Source organism: Heterocephalus glaber, unplaced genomic scaffold (genome assembly GCF_053883595.1).
Source record: "Heterocephalus glaber isolate CG9 unplaced genomic scaffold, H.glaber_assembly_v1.0 deba00001577, whole genome shotgun sequence".
In the NCBI taxonomy this organism is placed as follows: Eukaryota; Metazoa; Chordata; class Mammalia; order Rodentia; family Bathyergidae; genus Heterocephalus; species Heterocephalus glaber.
Genome location: NW_028258358.1, coordinates 10,519,095 through 10,539,439, shown reverse-complemented (window position 1 = coordinate 10,539,439; position 20,345 = coordinate 10,519,095). Strand labels below are relative to the sequence as shown.

General features: G+C 37.0%; 1 long non-coding RNA gene across 3 annotated transcripts in view; it reads left to right on the top strand.

Moving 5' to 3' along the window:
* The window catches only part of LOC106009416 (uncharacterized), a 259,976-nt gene that overhangs the window by 110,155 nt on the left and 129,476 nt on the right, over positions 1–20,345 (top strand). For 2 of the 3 annotated variants that reach the window (XR_015443704.1, XR_015443702.1), the window contains exon 6: positions 8,973–9,087. This is a non-coding gene — a long non-coding RNA (uncharacterized LOC106009416). The remainder of the gene's footprint in view (positions 1–8,972; positions 9,088–20,345) is intronic. The other variant, XR_015443703.1, reaches the window with a different exon arrangement.

Here is a 20,345-nt window from a genome sequence, read left to right as displayed (position 1 = left end):
TTAAGATTTTAACATGGATTTTCCAACATGACAAAAAGTTTCCTGTTCATCAAAGAACCAAGTTAAGAAAAAAACAAAAACCATGACCCAAGAAACTAAGAGGGTGTTAATTATAATTTTCAAAATAACTCAGAATGCAAATTCCTGACTATACACTTTCTTGAATTCTGAATGAATGAATGAATGAATAAATAAATTTGTCTCTAAAAAGGAATGAACTGAATATATTAACTCAAAGGTTCTGGAATCTGGCAGAAGTCCGAGGAATTGCAGCATACAGTTTAAAAGGACAGAGCTGCCTTCTCCTGGCAGAATGTAGCGAATGTAGCTAAGAATTTGAAAACACAAAACTTCAAGTGAATAAAAACAGCTGTTTTAAGAGAAGTTCAGGGTGATTCCTTGATGCTTTCTTTGTTTTTTACTAAGGGGAACCTCCAAGATGCAAGTCATCTACTAACTTATTAACCAAATATATATTACAAGGTTAAAAAGTGAAAAAAGGCATGAAGAATTTTTAAATTCTGCCTCATATAAGTCATGAAAATTGATACACATGGTGGGAGCATGTTGTTTTCCAATAAGCATTCTCTGTTCTAGAATTCATGGTGACCCCTCCCAGTAAAAAGAAACAAAACGTCAAACTGTGAGGATTAAAAAGACTCCCTTATCTAACCCCTAAAACACAATCTCAAACTGTTGCTCAGCTACATTTGATACAATTTCCTAAATCTCTTATGGATGATACAATTTCATTATGCAAATTATTTTGTTGAAGTATTTACTTTATAAAGCAGCCAGAGGCTAAAATTCTCCACTGAGTCTTATTCTTCAGTTTCCCAGAGAGACTCTACTTCCCATGAAATACCAGGCCATGAAAGACTGTTTTGGCTGTGATTTGGATGAAATGGGAGATGAATGTGGAATAAATATTTGATGTGGGTCCAGGGGGAACTGACATAACTCTAAACATATATCTATTGATCCATAGGGCTCATCATTGTGTAACTGATCATTGAAATGTCTTCTTTAAGTGAAGAGACTGTTCTTAGAACAAGTGAATGTTTTAGATTGTTTCAAATACTTCACAACTACTTTCACTAGAAACCGGTCAAATTCATTTATAGTGAACATTCTCATGGCTGTGTGCAGAGAGATATTACTCCACAAACAGATATGACTTTATGATTTCAGTGATTGTTTTTGTATGTATAGAAGCCAGCAAAACACAAAGGCAGTCTGGCCTCCTGGCTCTTCTGCTACCTGGTTCCACACTACAGAGGCACAAGGGATTATAAAAGCCCTTATCCTGAGCACCACAAGATAGAGCAGAAGTTAGCAACAGAAAGAGGGCCTCTCAGGCTCCTTGATAAAAACTGAAGCTCAGCAAAAAGTAAAGAGAAACTCTACAATAAAGGCACACCAGACCACCGTACTGGGTAAGTTGGAGGGATCATCACCTCCCATCGGAACCTGCACTATCTTCAGGGGAAGGGCAACTGGAACCTGGAGTAGAACTTTGGAGAGTTCAACCCTACAGGAGGACAGGGAGCTCAACTTGGGACAAGCAGCCAGAAATCTGCCTGAATCTCACAGGTCTGCTACTGGCTTGCTGAAACTCATTGACTTGTATATGCACATGGTTGCCTATGTTGCCTACTGTGACAGCAGAGACATACCCTGAAGGGCCTTCATTTTTATTTTTTGTTATTTGCAAAAAAGAAAAAAAAATTCTCTTATTTTTAATTCTTAATTTTTACTTTGTTCTACTCTTTTCAAATTTTTAATTTTCTCTTCTTTTTTTCTTTCTTTTATCTTTTCTCTCTCTCCCACTTTGTCTCTCTCTCACGCATTCTCTTGCTGTCCCACATTGCTCTTCATCTCCCTATTTGTTCCTTTCTGGACTGAATTTGGATTTCTCCTTTATTTTTCTTTTCTTCTCTTGATTATCATTAGTTTTAAAGGAAAGTAAATACAGTATCTAGCCTCCCTATTGCTGTTAGGGGTTCTGTTCACATCTTTGTTCTTTCATTCTGCCTTTTTCTCTTGCCTGTAACAATTTCTTAGAGTTTGTGTGATCTTCCTGTGTCTGGCCTCACTGCTAATCTTTCCTGATCTTTCTACCTATCCCTCCCTCCCCAACTCCTTTTAACTCCCCATCCCGAAGGGTAAAGTTGCTATATTGAAAAGTTTATTCACTATAAACATATGTTGGGTTGGTCCTCGGTTTTGATTTAATTCACAAAGTTAAATGTGATAGATTAATAACTACCACAAATTATAATTTGCTAAGCTGTGCTTGATGCTATGGTGTTGCTGATTGTATCATTTGGGCTAAGATGTTATGATTGATCTAATCAGTTGTCCTTCCTGGTATAATGAAAATGAAATAGCCACGGAGTCATTAGAGTCTCAAAACCTAAACACCAGCTATATCTGGAAGACACCTCTGAAAACAATCATTCCACAAGGGTTTTAAACACAAGGAACAAAGGTACCTACATTAAGCAATTTTGAAATATCAACCCAGAAATTAAACCAAGGACAGTATCAAAAACAAAAATGAGAAGGCATTTAAGCAAGGCACAAAGTCAGGCTTCCACCCCATAAAAGGCAAATTCTGGGGGAAATGAGGTGGAAAAGTCTAATAATGAACCACCTTGACATGCTGAACTGATAGCACAGGAAGTAACAAAACAGATGAATGAGGCTCTAGAAAAATTCAAAGCAGAAATAATCTCCCAGATATCTACAGAGATGGTGAGCAGAGTGAAAGACATGATTAGAGGCTCTAGAACAGGAACTGATAAAAAAAAAAAATAGATGAGCTCAGAAACATGCTGGAAGCCATGAATTCCCAGCATAAGAAAGAAATGGAAGCCACGATAGACCAAGATAAGAAAGAAATGGAACCCATGAAACAGATTCAAACAGATGTTCAGGAGATTAAAAACTCCATTGAAAGCATGCAGAGCAGATTAAGAGAATCCGAAGACAGAATATCAGATACAGAAGACAGGATTGCAGTTAAGGACCATGAAAACAGAGACTTCTTCAAAATAGTAAGGGACCATGACAAATAAGTCCAGCAACTGCTAGATGATGCAAAGAAGAATAACATAAGACAGATAGGAGTCCATGAAAAAACAGGAGAAAGTACAATTGACATTAAAAAACTGTTCACAGAAGTAATAGTAGAAAACTTCCCAGACAGAGGTGGAGAATTGGACATACAGATAAGTGAGGCATATAGAATTCCACCTAGCTACAATCAAAAAAAATCTACATCTATACATATAATAGTCAAGATTCCAGAAACCGAACAGAAAAATAAAATCCTACAGGCAGTTAGAGAAAAGAAACAAATCACCTACAAAGGAAAGCCCATCAGAATAACGGCAGACTTCTCAACACAAACCCTCAAATCAAGGAGAACCTGGAGTGAAGTATTTCAAGCCCTAAAAGAAAATAACTTCCAACCTAGACTGTTGTATCCTGAAAAATTATCTTTCAAATTGATGGGGAAATTAGATACTTTGATGCCAAAGAACACCTGAGAAATTTCGTGAACACAAAACCAGCACTCCAAGCAATTCTAAGCAATATCCTAGAAAAAGACAACAAAGGTCACAACTCCATGAGGCCCAACAGAGGGAAACCACCAGGCAAGGTAAGAAACTAAAGGAAAAGGGGGGAAAAAAAAGAAATAAAAGAGCCAACAACAGTAAAACATCATGACAAGGATGAGTCAATATCTATCAATTATAACTATCAATGTTAATGGCCTCAATTCACCAATCAAAAGAAATAGACTGACAGAATGGATTAAGAAGCAAAATCCAGAAATATGCTGTATACAAGAAACACACCTAACTCAAAAAGAAATTCATTGACTGAAAGTAAAATGATGGAAAACAGTTCTCCACATGACAGGAACCCAGAAAAAAGCAGGGGTAGCAATCTTATTTGCAGACAAAGTAGATTTCAAACCAAAACTAATTAAGAGAGACAAAGATGGTCACTACATCCTCGTGAAGGGGACAATCCAAGAGGAAGAGATGACAATCCTAAATATATATGCCCCAAATATGAATGCCCCCAACTATACAAAACAAATGTTAATGGACATGAAAAACTAAATAAGCACTAATACAATTGTAGTGGGGGACCACAATACCCCTATATCACAAATAGACAGATCATCTAGACAAAAAATTAACAATGAAATTCTAGAACTGAATCAAGCTATTGAACAAATGGACTTAATAGATGTTTACAGAGTGTTCCACCCCATGAAACCGGAATACACATTCTTTTCAGCTACACGTGGGTCATTCTCCAAAATAGATCAAATGCTAGCTCATAGGACATGTTTAAGTAAATGTAAAAGAATTGAAGTTATCACCTGTATATTATCAGACTATAGTGCTGTAAAATAGGAGGTCAATAACATAAGAAACCACAAAACTCCCACAAACACATGGAAATTGAATAACACCCTCCTGAACAACCAATGGGTCACAGAGGACATTAAAGAAGAAATTAGACAGTTTCTACAAGTAAATGATAATGTCAGTACAACATACAGGAATCTATGGGACACAATGAAAGTAGTTCTACATGGGAAATCCATAGGAGTGAATGCCCATATTAGGTCAACAGAGATAACTCAGTTAAATAACCTAATTCAGAACCTCAAGCTCCTAGAAAAAGAAGAGCATAACAAACCCAAAACTTGTACAAGAAAGGAAATTATAAAGGTCAGAGCAGAAATCAATGCAATGGAGACTAAGAGAAAGATACAAAAAATTAATGAATCAAAGAGTTGGTTTTTTGAAAGAATAAATAAAATCAGTAAACCTTTAGCCAACCTTATCAAAAAAAGGAAAGAAAAGGCTCAAATCCACGCAATCAAGAACAAAAAAGGGGCAGTCACAACAGAACCAGCAGAAATCCAGAGGATCTTCAATACCTACTTTGAGACCCTGTACTCTAATAAAATGGAAAACACAGAAGAAATGGACAGATTCCTAGGTATATACAAATTGTCAAAGTTAAATGAAGAAGATATAGAAATTCTAAACACCCCAATTACAATGAGTGAAACAGAAAATGTAATAAAAAATTTACCAACAAAGAAAAGCCTAGGTCCTTATGGCTTCACTGCTGAATTCTACAAGACATTTAAAGAACTAATGCCATTACTCTTCAAACTCATCAAAGAAACTGAAAAGGAAGCAAGGCTTTCAAATTCTTTCCTGGAAGCCCATGTTACTTGGATTCCAAAACCAGGGAAAGACCCAACCCCAAAAGAGAACTACAGACCAATCTCCTGAATGAACATAGATGCAAAAATCCTCTACAAGATACTGGCAAACAGAATGCAGAGCATCATCAAGCATATCATACACCCTGACCAAGTCGGATTTATCTCAGGGATGCAAGGATGGTTCAACATTCATAAATCAATAAATGTAATACACTCTATCAACAGAGTCAAGGACAAAAACCATATGATCATCTCAATAGATGCAGAAAAGGCATTTGACAAAATACAACACCCATTCATGATAAAAAAACGCTACAAAAAATTGGAATAGAAGGTCTTTATCTCAACCTGATTAAGGCTATCTATGAAAAACCAACAGCCAACATCATACTAAATGGCCAAAAACTGAAAACTTTCACGCTAAAATCAGGAACAAGACAAGGATGCCCACTATCACCACTCCTGTTCAATATAGTTCTGGAAACATTAGCCACAGCAATTAGAAAAGAGAAAGAAATAAAAGGAATAAAGATAGGAAAGGAAGAAGTTAAATTGTCATTATTTGCTGATGATAGTTTACATAGAATACTTTACATAGAAGACTGAAAAAACTTGGTCAAAAGTCTTCTAGACCTAATTGATAGATTCAGTAGAGTAGCTGGATATAAGGTCAACACTCAAAAAGCAATGGTCTTCTTATATGCAAATAGCAGACTCTTTGAGAGAGAAATTTGGAAAATAATTCCTTGTACAATAGCATCTAAAAAAATGAAATATCTAGGAATCAACCAAACAAATGAAGCAAAATGCCTCTACACTGAAAACTACAGCACTCTGAAAAAGGAGATTGAAGAGGATATAAGAAAATGGAAAGATATTCCTTGTTCCTGGGTAGGAAGTGCCAATATAGTGAAAATGCCCATAGTTCCAAAACTACTATATAGATTTAATGCAATACCAATTGAAATTTCAACCATATACTTCACAGAACTAGAGAAAACAATCCAAAAATTCATTTGGAATCAGAAGAAATCTAGAAGGGCAAAAGTAATTCTAGGCAACAGATACACAGCTGGGGGTATCACAATCTCCAACTTGAAACTATACTACAAAGCTACTGTGATAAAAACAGCATGGTACTGGCAAAGAAACAGACCTGAGGATCAATGGACTAGATTAGACGGTGCAAAAACAACTCCAGACATACTCAGCCACCTCACCTTTGACAAAGGTGCCAACCACCCTCATTAGAGGAAAGATAGCAATTTAATAAATGGTGTTAGAAAAACTGGATTTCAACCTGCCAAAGATTAAAACTAGGCCCATACCTATCACCATGCACAAAACTAAGATTGAAGTGGATTAAAGATTTAAATATTAAGACAAAAACACTAAACTTGCTGGAAGATAAGTTAGGTAGAACTCTTGAAAACATTGGCATAGGAAAAGACTTTATGAACAAATCCTCGGTAGCACGGGAGCTAGCAGAAAAACCAACAGTTGGGATCTCATCTTATTAAAAAGCTTCTGCACTGCAAGAGAAACCACCAACAGAGCTAAGAGATAAACTACAATGTGGGAAAATATTTTTAGCAGCTGTACCTCAGAGAAAGGTCTACTATCGAGAATATATAAAGAATTGAAAAAAATCAGACCCCCAAATTCAAAGACCCAATTCAAAATGGGCATTTGAAATGAACAGACATTTCTCAGACAAAGAAGTAAAAGTAGCAAGTAAACATATGAAAAAGTGTTCAACATCACTGCTCATTCGAGAGATGCAGATGGAAACAACACTGAGATTCCACCTCACCCAAGAAAGAATGGCTGCTGTCAAGAAATCAACCTATAACAAATGCTGGCTGGATTGTGCAGAGAAAGGAACCCTTCTCTGCTGTTGGTGGGAGTGCAGACTGGTGCAACCACTGTGGAAATCAGTATGGAGATACCTCAAAGAACTAGGACTAGAGGTCCCATTTTGACCCAGCTATGCCCCTCCTGGGTATCTTCTCCTCAAAATTAAAAGAATCATACCACAATGATATATGTGCACCCATGTTTATAGCGGCACAGTTTGTAATAGCTAAAGCTTGGAAACAGCCCAAGTGCCCATGAACTGGAAACTGGATAAAGAAGATGTGTTTTTTTTATAAAATGGAGTACTACTACTCAGCCATAAAGAATGAGAAACTAGAGGCATTTATAGCTAAATGAATGCATATTGAGGCCATACTCTTAAGTGAAATACATAGGACACACATGTGTAAATCCTGAATAATTTCTCTAGTGTGAGAAACTGAAAGTGTAAATAAGGATTAAAATTATTAAAATGAATAGTTGATAATTTGAAATAGGAAATGTTCCAAAGGTGTAGGGATGGTGGGAAGGGAAGGGGAAAGGGAAGAAGGGAAAGGAAAAATTATGAGAAAAGAAAACAAAATGGAAATGAAATCTGTGTAAATAGGGAAGGGTAGAGGGGGTGAAGGGCGCACAGGTAATGGGGGAAAAATAAGAACTAAGATACATCATATTCAGGTACAAGCACCCAATGATAAATGTAAATGTATTGTATACCTAACATGTACCAATAAAATAATTAACAAAACAAAACAAAACACAAAGGCAAATAGCCTTTGATGTCAATAGATTGGTTTTTGTTGTTGTCATTGTGTTATATATACTGGCTTATTGGTGGATTAGGAGAATTTGTAACTATATATATGTTACAGGCTACATTTTATATATAAATACCACAAATCAACAGTGAAAGCCTTTTATGTATCTTTGATAAGCTAGCACAATGAGGACTTTGTCATTCCTCTTCATTAATATCTCATAATACAGTGTTTAAGATTCTACCATTGACTTATTAAGATGTATTTTATATGCCTGCATAGCAAATTATAATACAGGATACTCTTAGTTACTTTTGTCATGGCTGAGATCAAAATCCAACACCCACAAGTTAAGGAAAGAAAGGCTTATTTAGCACATAATTTGTAGAGGTTTTAGTTCATAATCAGTTGTCTACAAGTTAAGGTGGCTTGGCAGAGAGGCATTGAGAGGAGAAACAGTTCATGGTAGGGAGAAAACAGCAAAAGGGAGCAAGCAAGGGATCTTAGCAGCTTTTTTTCTGCCCCTTTTTTACTCTGTCTAGGCTACGAAGATTAAAATGGTGCCAACCCAATCAGTGGACTGATTTAGTAATCATACACCCTTAATCTCAGCATTGTACTCAATCACACACTCTAGATCCAGCTACCTCTGAAAAGTCCCCATCTATGACCACATGAGGCTTTGGGGAGACTCTAAACAAAAGCCACAACAAGGATAGAATTAAGCTTCATGATAGGAATAACAATGTTTGCTTTTAAAATTTATTATAATTGCAATATTATGTTCACCGCATACATGAAGTTAGCAATAACCAGCTAGAGAATTCTTTCTTTTTATTTTTATGTATTTTTTCAAAACAAGTGTCATTATATAGTTCAGGCTGGCCTTGAACTTACTATGTAGCCCAGACTGACCTCAAATTCCCAGTGAGCCTCCCAAGTGCTGGATTACAGATAAGTTCACCATGCTCAGCCTAGAGAGTTCTTAAACCTATAGAAACATATAAGTAAAAATGAGCTGTTAGAATGTTTCCTCATCCTGACTGATATAAGGCATAAAATCACTCTCTCTCTTTTTTTTTTTGTTATAGGGGATCGAATTCGAGTCCTTGCGCTTGTGCAGCAGCTGACAAAACCACTGAGCCAAATCCCCGGCCCGACATAAAATCTCTTACACAAGAAATACAGTTAAGTAAAACTTTATAGGTTAGTAGACTTACAAGCCTGAATGAAGAGAATGCTTAATGCTTTTTCCAATTATAGATTCTTTTTCTGTTAGGAAAATGACTTCAGAAATTTATGATTTCACAGATGCTGTACATCATCTTTCTGTTTTTCTACAATATTTAATGTTTCATGGAAAATATCACTTAAGATGTGTTCAAATTACTTTGAGGGACCAGGGTTTTATTTAAAATTCTTTTATTTTAGGATGATTTGCCAGGCTTCATTAGGACAGTTCTATAGCCTCATGCACCAATACATCCATTTAGTTGAAATGGAATCACCCTCATTTCTACACAACATTTAAATTGGCATTTATGATGAATATGTTACTTTGGCATATAGCATTCTTAGTCACACTATAATTGCAAAATAATGCTTAAAGAATGAAATGCTACATCTGTAGTTAAAGATAATTTTTCAGATATAGGTTTAAGTCTAACTGGAATGCTATTGTTCTGTTTCTCCAAAAGCTCTTGTGTTAACATTAACCTTTACAAGGTAGAGGATGAGTATTGTAGTCTCATTTCCCAATCAGGGAACTGGGGTTAAATGAAGTTTGAGACATGTGGGAATCTCTGATCAAGTTGGATAATGGTTAAATTAAATTTCTGAAAATCAAATCCTTTGCTAGTTACACTGGCAAGACTATGTTGGGTTGTCTCAGCTGTTGCTTGCTGTTTTACACTTGAAATTAGCTACATGAGATAATTTGGGACTTTTTGGAAACTACTAATAATTGCAGCTAGTAATTACACATGTACTCTATGTTTCTCAAGCCATACTAAAATTAGGTCATTCCATTTTCATAACTAATGTTCTTCTGGTACTTTACCCTCCTTATGGGAGACTGTCTACTCTTCTTGCACTATCTCCCATTTCTCAGGAAGGATAGAGGAAGTCACATAGGGCCTATGAATGTTACTGTCAAACACTGTGAGGTTTGCTTGATTTTCCTTCTTTCCTGCTCCACTTCCTATTGTTGTCGTTAGCAATGAATCTTCTGACTACTCTTTCCCCTGCTGCCCTTCCAGCATTGTGCCACCAGCCCAAATTAGTGGCTATTGGAATCCTATGCTCTCAAGCCCTTAGTACAAAGCCCTATTTTGTCAAAGACAAAACTGCAAATGTGACAATGTGGTAAAGAACTCTTATTTCGCCACCTTTAAGCTGCATGGGTAACAGCATGGACTTTGGAGGCTGAGAAACTTCATTCAAATTCTAGCTTTCTTACTTGTTGTGAGACCCTGAAAAAGTTTCTTAACCTCTGTAGATGCAATTTACTGTAAATATTCATAAAACTATACCTAGATCATAGGGCTGATGTGAGGACTCAATAATTTAAAATATTCTTGGAACAGTCTATAGCGTGGGGAGGGCTCTCTAAATGTCAGCTTACTTGTCTATTTAGTGCAAATCAAGGCCACCTTGTATCCCCAAAGCGTCAAGATGTTCATGAAAACAGTGCTTAGCAGTTTTACTTACCTTAATGCAACTTCATTTTCCCACAAAGAGTCTACGAGATCTGCATTGAATGAGAAGTGTCCCTCCGCATTTCTTTGACTGCGGAATGTGACACTGATATAAAATAAGGCTAGGAAGTCTCCTTTAGATTCATTCTTTCCCAAAATTTACCCATTCCCATACACTGGTGTTTCCTAGTGGAAAGAAAGCCAACAGAATCAAAGACATATCTGAATTCAAAGGCAAGCAAGTTTAAGTTTATAGACTGGCAAAATTTTTCCATTAGGAAAGCCCTCAGAAGGACATATTATCCCAATGAACATTTACTCTGGGCTAAAGGAAAGCCTTCTACACCTTCAGGCAGAAGTTCTATATATCTAAGCTTTTAGGAATCAAATGTTTCAACTAGGCAGATACAATAGACTATAAATATTTTGAGAAAGGCTATGTCTTACCACTCCTCTCTCCTGGTCATCTTCTGTAGTATTTGTTTTACAGTTTAGGTAAGGAAATGCAACATCAGTCAACTTAAAAGAGTTTGTCTCATAAAAATTGCATAAACTGTTTAGCAAAACTCCTTCCTACTAGCTAGCCTCATCTACAAGATTGTCTGTTCAGGAAGCAAAATTTATTTTCACACTTTAAATCAATACATATGAAAGGCCCTACATCCAATATGCTATACTGATTATTTCCTTTTTACTAAATTCTGCAGGTCTTAACAGGCAAGGGCGCAGACATTAACTGCGCTCCATCTGAGAGCATGGCCACTCAATGTGCTATGATTTGACTCATCACATTAGCATAGCTCCCTGAGTAGAATACTAGTACTATCCAAGCCTTCCCTCTCCCCATCCTCTTTTCAGCACATTCTCTTTTGAAGATAGCGGTATCATCCGTGAACTTTTACCAACATCTGAATTCATGTATGATGATTCCAGTCCCTTGGCACCTGAGCTTACCACCCCGTCCCCCAGGCTTTCTGTCACTTTCCTCTGCTTCCTGTGCAAAAAGACAGAGAAAGACTTGTGGTTAATGGAGAGTGTCCTGCATTTTAATGGCGCTTCATCTCTGCACACACTGCTCTCTCCCTCTGCTGTGCCCTTTGCCTCTCCTTCACCTTCTTTTGCCTGATTTACTTCCGCTCATCCATCAAATCTCATTTTTAGTATCAGCTTTTCAGAACTCACCAGTCTGTGTTTAGCACTGACCCAGTGCACTGTGCAGACCCTATCACAATATATGTGACCTACAGTATAAACTACTGCTTTTCTTTCTTCCCCACCAGAAAGCAAACTTGTTGAGGAAAGAAACTGGGTTTTTATAGCTATAGCCCTAGTGGCTACCATTAGAGTTTGCACATAGTGCTTCTTCAGTGAATGTCTGAAGGCATGGTGAACAGGAGGAAAATTTACTTCCTTCTAACCTTTTAGATTATTTGTCTAGTCTAACAAATCAAATTGATATGATAGATTAATTGATAGGAAGAAAAAAATGTAATTATGCCTGTGTGCACAGGAGTCCCACAAAAATATGAGAGTCAAAGAATGGCCAGTTAATTGAGGCTTATACAGCACCCTGAGGTACAAATAAAAAGGGTGCATATGTAGTATCCTGAGCTAAGGCTTCTAGGAGGTGGGAGGGAAAATGTAAAGGAAGAAAACTGAATGGTTAATAATGACGGCCTTTTTATGTGAATAAAAGACCAGCGATAAACATTGGGTTTTGCTAAGGTATGTGATGACATATATATATATATTGACTTATATGGGAAAAGATGAACTAAAAATTTGACTTATTTGCTGTTATGCTTCTTTGGGTACAATTCTTCTCTCTTAGTTTATAAAAGCACTAATTAACATTAGTAGAGTAATTGAATTTTTCCTACTGTATTTTAATTTGAACAATGACCCTATAGCAGAGGCATTTTTATTATATCCATTTTTCAAATGCAGAAATTTGATGTCATGTAAATTAAGGATCTTGCCTGAGGTTATACAGTCATAAGCAGTAGAGTCAATATTCAAACTCACATCTTCTGGATCCAAATATCAGATGTCTTTTTGTTTTTTAGTGAGAACATAATAATATTAAGGACCAAAATTTTCTATCAGAGAGCAGAAGATAGATTCAAAAAATGATGCAGAATAAACAGGCTTGTTGTAAAGAGCATGAGCTCTGCTATCTCAGTTGCCACAGTACATATCTAGGAGCAAACAGTTACTGCTTTAGGGAAGGTACTTATCCTGCCCTAGCTCTGCTTATCTCAGAGTTAAATTACAGATATTAGTAACTGTTTTGAACATGTTTTTATGAGACTTAAAAATAATGTGTGTAGGGTTCCTGGCATATAGAAGGCACTCCAAAAACTGCTACTGTCCTTACTATAATCAGTGCCTTCAAAAGTGAGCCATACAGCACAGCACTGCATGCGAATCATAACATAGAGGTAGAAGCTCACTAATGCCAAATATTGCATTAACCTGTATAGAAAATGTTCATGTAAATTAAAAATATTACTTTCATCCTGTTTCATGTATTTTGACCTCCTTGGGCAAAGTATATTTTACATTTTGGAGCTTATTATTTGGTACAAATAGGGGAAAAGTTTGAAAAACATCTTTCAAGTAATGTGAATGCTTAATGACACAACAAAGGGAGCTTATAAAGCAAATTGATTACTGTGCATTTCCAGGTAATGTAAGCAAAGCGATAATTATTTGCTAAAGCAGATGAAAATACATTGTAATTTGCACAGCTATGGAAAGATCTTCAGCACTGAACGGTGTGAGCTTGATGTTGGCAGCCCCCTACAGTGGATACAATACCCAGTTATGTTTGAAAAATTTGGCAAGTTCAGGGCAACAAATTTCTGCATACTTGAGGCTGCCTTGTTGATTTCCTTTTAACTCCAACCTAAGTCAGGCCAAGTTCCTCCACTGCAGAACAACAATGTGGCAACCAGGAATGAGCTTTTTCCCACCCTTCATCCTTCCATCTCTCCCTTCAGACAAATCATCCTGCCCAGATTTCAAAGAAATCCCAGGGAGGCATTCTTGCTGTTATATCTCCAGGACAGCTGCCAGCACAAATCAAGAAAATGGTTTCCAGGTGCAGATCGCCTCCTGTCTCCCCCCACACTTTAAAATCTAGTGATTATTCCAAGCTTTAATCTGGAGATGGACGATAGGGGGAACAGGAGGGTAACCTTAGAATTCAAAAACCCACAGAAAATTATTTTGCCTTTTTCATTTTAGAAGAGTCATGTCCATTCTCCAAAACATATCGTGCAGCCCAGCATGATTAATTCTGTCTCTTTTGATAAGCTTCAGACCCCAAATAACGAGAGTACATTATCTGTTCCATAGAAGGAGCCCTACAGAGAGAAGCTTTCACAAAAGTAGTTCTAATCCAATGCTATTACTATCTCTCAGTAACTAGCTCCATTTTCACACAAAGATGTAATTGGTGGAGAAATTGCTTACTTGTCACAATATTCTTGGATTTGCTAAATTCAGGTAATAGCAGATAATTATTGATAAGCAAAACCCTGAGGGGAAATGTGTTTAGGGAACTTTTCTAGATATAGTAATGTTCAGAATAATGCACCAGCATTTGGAGTTTAACTGTTCAGAGCAAGCACCTTTGACCTTGTTCTTCCCATGTAGTTTTAACTATAATAATTTCTCATATACCCAAACACCAGAATATTCATCTTATTGAACACTTTTAGGCCTCTGTTTGAGAGATTTCCTGTATTCAGATAGAGAATATCCCTTTGCATTGTCAAAATATAAAATATATTTAGATTTAATTCTATAACAATCAATCTATATTTTATAAGTCAAGTCTAAACATTTTTGAAAGAAATTTATTTTTCAGGACATCATATTATTATGTAACCATTATTCACTGAGTGGTAATATTTGGGTCTTAAAAGGAAGAAAAGCATTTCTCTGTATGTAAAAACCTGGTCCACATGAAGAACATGTTTCACACAACGAGTTGAAAGTTTTCTTTTTTCTTTGCTTATCAACTCTGCAAAATTGTGTGGAGTATGATTTTCATTATTTTTGGAACACAACCAATCTATACTGTTTTATTTTCTCTTGAGGTTCCTAGTTTGTTAACTCTGACATACAGCAAATACATCTCCAGGCTCCTTGTAGTTGGGACCTGCTGACACAGGTGTGGCTGAGAGATGGTGTGCACATTTGTAGGCTAGGTGTTCAAACTTCTCCTGTGTGTAATCTTTCCTTCCTTTCTATTTCCCCCACCCAAGTAGAGAAGACCTGAATTCTCTGAAGACTTAGGAGAGAGTAAAGCCACCAGATGAAGCAACCCTGGGTGTGTGAATGGCAGAATGGAACAGATATCCCATGTACACTGTGAAAAATAAGGAGTTATGATTCTGATCTACTGGGATTTGGGGGCTGCCTGTTAGGACTCTTATCTTACCCTTAGTAACATAGATATTGGTGCCCTAAAATGGGCTGCTGCAGAAACACAAAACTTAGAATATGAGGCATAGCGTTTGGGTGGCAGATTGCAAAAAATCATACAGAAGTCTCGAACCCTGTGCAGCCCCTTTTACACAGTGGTAGCAGTTACAATAAATGCAATTTAGGACTATTTTTAAGGAGACCATATGCCAACTGAGCCTAAGCCTGGTAGGAAGTGGTTGGGAAGGGTCAGAGTAAATATGTGTTGCTCATTACTGGCTAAGGTCTCATAGGAATGCAACTGAATTTAAGTAAGAATTTTGGGGGTTGTAATCAGATATTAAAAAAGAAAAAAATCCAGAAATTGAATGCTATGAAGGAATAGAAAAGCTAATTGCTTTCTAGAATACAAACTGCTTGTAATAAGAGTTAAAAACTTTTGCTCTTTGCTCCTTTATGGTTTGTTGGATTCAGATGTTGCTTTCCCACTCAAGTTGGATGGCCTCAAGGTATTCAAGAAATCAAGCTTGAAAATTATGTTTTAGAATAAACTTTGAGTGGAATTAATGATGTCTGAAAATGAGTGATAACAAATAGATCAATAAGTTGCATTTTTGAAGGAGTTTTACTGTCAGAGAATTCACAAACTCCACGGCAAAGGCAATTAACCCTCTTAAGCAGTGGTTCTCAATCAGGGACAATTTTGCTTTCCAGAAGACATTTGAAAATTAGATACTTCTAATTATTATAATCAGGAGAATGCTACTGACTTCTAGAGAGTAAAAACCAGGATGCTACTAAATACCCTGTAATACACAAGGCAATCCCTCAGAAAATAAATTATACAGCCCCAAAACATGTAGCCCAGGTTGTGAAACCTTATCTAAAACAACACACAAGTCTCCGGGGCTGGAGTTCTGTCAGCATTCCTACCCTACCCAATAGCTGAAATCTTGTCTCAGCTCAAGGTCATCAGGGTGGGCTTTTTACCCCTTTCCTGGCTCAGGCAGTTTCTGCCTGATGTAAGTGCAGGTTTAAGAGACCAGCCATGTCTCTGACTGCCCACCAGGAGCAGCTGGCCACTACTTCATACTCATGCTAGACTGGGAGTGTGGAGATACAGTGCTCTTGGGTCACTTGTCCCAGCCTCGCATCTGGGCAGGTCCTGATTCCTGCACCAAAGAGGAAGTCTCTCTCACATCTCTTGGCAAGGCCCTGACTTCTCTTTTTAAACTCATTGGAGGGCTGTGAACAAGAGTTGACAATGAGCGCAGAGTCATTTCTGTCTGGTGCTCTCGAGATTCTGAACTGTCACACTACCTCACACACAATCTCAAAACAACTTGTTCGCATGGTCACTGTTTTCTTAACTGCTTCTGTCATAAATAAAGTATTTGCCTCTCTGTTCTAGGCAAGAAGAGAGAGTCTGTGAGTCTCATGTCTCCTTGGGAATAGGAATATTGCTAGCTTGATTTCAGTTCACACATTGACTTGTGATAACAGCATTCTGCTAGGCTAAAAAAAAATATATATAAGATTTTTGTGGACTACCAGACTTGTTTTTGTTGTTAGTATGATGGCAACACTCTCTTGTAGCTTTCTACATAATTAGCAAGAGCAGATTTCCAATGCTTCTATTTGAATTTCTAAGAAATTCATTGTTATATTCTTATATTTATTTTTCACAACAGCCTATTACAGAGATGCAATGTGTTCTTTGATCTCTCCAAGTAGTTTTTACAAGCTCTGATCCTTTAATTTTCATTTGATCCTTTTCTTTGGTATTATTTTTTTTTCCGAATGTCTGATGAGTTTTGGTTTTCCATTTGTAATAACAACAAATGAAAAATTACAGTGATGAATTGGAAAACTAGTCTGGGTGTTCTACCCTATTATTCCACTTTGCTGAAAGAAAAGGGATGAATAGATAGTATAGGCCAATTGCAGGCTTCACTTTAGGTTGATGAGTGATCCCTAACACTACCTATACTCAAGAAAATTGATTGGTTTGAGAATTCTAAGAAATGGTGGGGACATTATATGACCCTTGCAGCCTAGGAAAGAGGCTAATCATATGGCTGTTCCTTAAAATAATCTTTTAACTAATTGTTCTGACTTCTATCCCAGCCTTCCCACTTTCTAAACCTGCCGACTCTTGGCATGGAGTATCTCCATTCTTGACAGAATACTTATAATTCCTTGAGATTTCCCCTGTGTGGGTGTACCCAGGTTAGGGTTTATCTTCTCTACATTGTTCATTGGTATATTTCATAGTCAGTCTATGTTCTGTCATGGAGAAACTTATAAACACCTCAGTCTGTGTATAAGGGATGATAAAAAATATGGTTACAGTTTAAATGAAAAATTAAAAAAAAAACGATTACAGTAAAAGATACATTGCCATGAATCCCCCTTGAAACACCTCCCCCACTTCAAACATTTATCCCTTGTTCTTGCCATTTTCTGAAAAGTTCTAGAAGTTTCTTTTCTAGAAGTGTCTTTTTGTGGCTGTTCAGTGCCCTGAATTGGTTAAAAATTTTTGTGGCAATTTCTGTCAAAGAAAAACATTACTGTATGTCCTCAGACACCTTATTTACCAGCTATATAAATTACTATGTAATTTATAGCAATTCCCCAAAGTCAAAACGACCATGAAAGATAAACAAGTATTATTGCTGTTTACATTCTTGTCATTTCAGGGGATGTTGGAGATGAGGAGATATTAGACATGGAGAAGGGGGTCATTTTAATCATGTGAACTGTAATTCCTCCATCTACTCTATTTTTTTTCTTCAGTACTAGGGATTGGACCCAGGGAGTACTAGCCTACACTGTACACCATTTTAAATTTTTAAATTTTGAGACAAGTTCTTGCTAAGTTGCCCCAAACTTTGGATCCTTCTGCCTTAGCCTCCCTAGTAGCTGAGATTATAGGTGTGAAGGTGTGAATCATGGCACCAAGCTCATTCATCCTACTTATCCCTTATTCATCCCTTTGCATGCTTCTCTTTTTTTCTTTCTTCCTTGAGCCAAACAGTTTCCCAGTTGCCTTATGCAAGAAGCTTCTATATCTTCTTTGGATCCTTGGTATTAGCTGATACTAGCCATTTAAAAGTAACACACTCTGCCATTTGTTTATTTGAATATTTTTCCAAAAGACATGTTGTTTCCATTCCCATCAAGTAAACAATAAGGTATTGGCTACTAATTCTTTTCTCTCATCTTACTCTGCCTTTCTAGTGACCTCACTTGCCACATTACTTTCATTAAGTGTCATGAACTTGCCTACACCTAAGTTTGCTTGCTCACCCTCACTGCTTTTCATCACTAGCTCCTCCCTAAACAACATTCATAATGTGAGCTAGATTCTCAGCTTTGCACCTGCCTTTGCTCCTGAGACTGCTTTATTCTGCCTTTCTTTCCTCTTGGGAAATTCCTACTTTTAAGTTTATTTGAAATTTCACCTTTTCCATTAGATTTCCTAGGCATCCCATACTGAAGTGGAAACTCCTTCTTTATCTACTATTTCCTATAGTACTGATGGGCTGATTCATCTGAAGCTTTTTCATATCACTGACTTATTAGTTTCATGTGACTTGTGACTGTAGAACAGCAGAAATACAAAGCAGAAATACAATACAAATACAAAGAAATACAAAATACTTGACATTTCAGGAAATGTATTTTATTTAACCTAATTGCTTCCTAACTATAGGTCACTTTTGCATCATTTAGTCTCTCCCAGCCTCAGCTTCTTCACTTATAAAATGAGACATGCCAGTTGATTTACATGCTTTGTAATGAGCCAATACAATCTACTTCAGAAGATGGTTGTGAGGATTATGTGAGATACTGTGTGTGTTAGCCACTTTCCCCTTCCTGCAATGAAAGATCTGACACCTGCAGGTTAAAGGAGGAGAGGTTTATTTTGTCTCATGGATTTCAATAGATTTAATCCATGATATGCTGTTTCCAAGGCAGAAATGACATGGCAGAGGGGCATAGTGGAGGAAAGTTGCTCAACCCATGGTATCCAGGAAGTAGAGAGAAAGATAGATAGGAAGGAACTGGGAACAAATAGGTCATGCCCCAGTGACCTATCTTTTCTGACCAGAACCCACCTCTGAGCAACACAGTCAGCTCTGAGCTCATCAAAGGGTGAAGGGACTGATGAGTACATTGCCCCCATGATGCATTTGCCTTCCCGACCATGAGACTTTGGGTGATATTTTACATTCAAATCATAATATTGTGTCCAGGGTCTAACTCACTATCTTACTCATAACAAAAACTGGATTAACCTGGCAAATGATGATTCTTTGTACACTTGCATTAGTTTTGTGTGTTATGTATCAAAAAGTTTATATCTTTCAACCACACACACACATTTATTATCTTACTGTTTCTGCAGGTCAAAAGTCTGGACACAGTGTAGATGGTCCACCGCTCAGTGCCTCACTAGGATGAAATGAAAGTGTCAGCCAGACTGTGTTCTCTTTTGGCATTCAAAGTCCTCTTCCAAGGATATTTAACTTGTTAAGAGGGTGTTCCTTATGCTTTTAGGTCTGATTCTCATGCTTTCTTGCTAGTTATCAATACAGGGTCATTCTAAACTCCTGCAGACCACCCTCAAGTGCTGGCCGTGAGTTCAACACACAACATAAACAGATAGACTCTTCCAAGCCAACAGAAGAATCCTTCTATCTGCTGTGACAACCTTCCACTCCCCAGTGAAATGAAGAGAGTGACTACTCCTTCATTAAGAAGGAAGAGAAGATTATACAAAGCATGTACACAAGAAGTCAGAATCTTAGGGATCATATTACAATTGTGCATACCACAATCACCTCAATTCAAAAGTCAGAAAAGGAAGAGTTTGTAGATGCAGGAGGGTTGGGAAGTAATTGATAACTCTTCAGGACTCAGGGAGATAGATAAGTGCAGACCTAAAAAACACACATTCTTATACAAGAATTGAGGGGAGGTAAGGATAGAGGAGCTACAGAAATATTTGCAACTAATGGGATGATAATGGACAGAATAATGCAAAAATATTTTCATTCATCATTAATAGTGCTACTTTTGAATGACAAATGGATAAATGAATGAAGGAATAAATTCCGCTCATAATGCACATTCACCTCTATTAAATCATTCTCTCTTCCATTGTATTTAATCTGTTTAAGTCAGCACATTTTCCAACTTTTACAATAGGAGACCTGAGTCATGATACTTAAGCAACAAAAATGACGAGTATCGTATTGCAACCACGAAATGCATCTTCAGTGTTATTAACAGTACTAACTAAAATGAAGTGCCTCCTAAATCATTCAA